The following is an 814-nucleotide window of genomic DNA, read 5'->3' as shown; positions in this document are numbered from 1 at the left end:
TCTTGTCAAATGAAGGTTCTGCAGAATCCACAGGTCCTTGGTCCTCTCATTATGTAAGTAATCTGTGGAAGGAGGTGAGTTAAGTTGTAAAATATTATTATACAAAGTGAGCAACCTCTGCTCCCAAAGAAATGTCTGGCAATGAAGCAAAATTCTAGCTAGGGCTGCCCTGGGGTTGAGTGGGAAGAAAAAAAAAAGGAAAAATCAGCAAGGCTCATTTGATAATGGAGAATCAACGGCGCAGCATCCCTATGGAAATTAGGCAGCTGGAGAGGGGCAAGGATCAGTCTGAACTTGTTCACTTTTTCCATTTCTTGGACATTTTAGAATGGTTTCCTCAATGTGCTGGTGAGCCTTTTCCAAACTGCTTTGTAAAAATTTCACTAACAACATTCTTACACTTTCCCTTCATTAATTGTTCCCTAGTAAACAGCACTGTATTTACTCTTTTCTACCTCTATTCTCTTCTAGAAAAAGGCTGCCACACTTCTTCGACCTGTTGCTAACATAAAGTATCCCCTCAATCCGTGCTTCTCAGACTTTAATGAGCATAAGGACTGCTGAGGAATCTTGGTAAAATGCAGATTCTGATTCAGGAGGTCTGAGCGGGACCTGAGCTTGTGCATTTCTAGCAAGCTCTCGACTGATGCCAGAGCTGCTGCCTGCAGACCTCCCTTCCAGTAGCAAGACCCTAAACAGTCCATCTCCCCCTTTAACACTTCCAAGAGTCAAGCAAAGACAATATATTAAGAAGCCCACATAAACAAAGGCCATCTTAAAGTATGTTATATATTTTAAAATAGACGAATTTGAT

Source organism: Mirounga leonina, unplaced genomic scaffold (assembly GCF_011800145.1).
Source record: "Mirounga leonina isolate KUSES-001 unplaced genomic scaffold, KU_Mleo_1.0 Mir_101595, whole genome shotgun sequence".
Lineage (NCBI taxonomy): Eukaryota > Metazoa > Chordata > Mammalia > Carnivora > Phocidae > Mirounga > Mirounga leonina.
The sequence above is the reverse complement of the archived record's forward strand: the minus strand, read 5'-3'. Positions refer to the sequence as shown.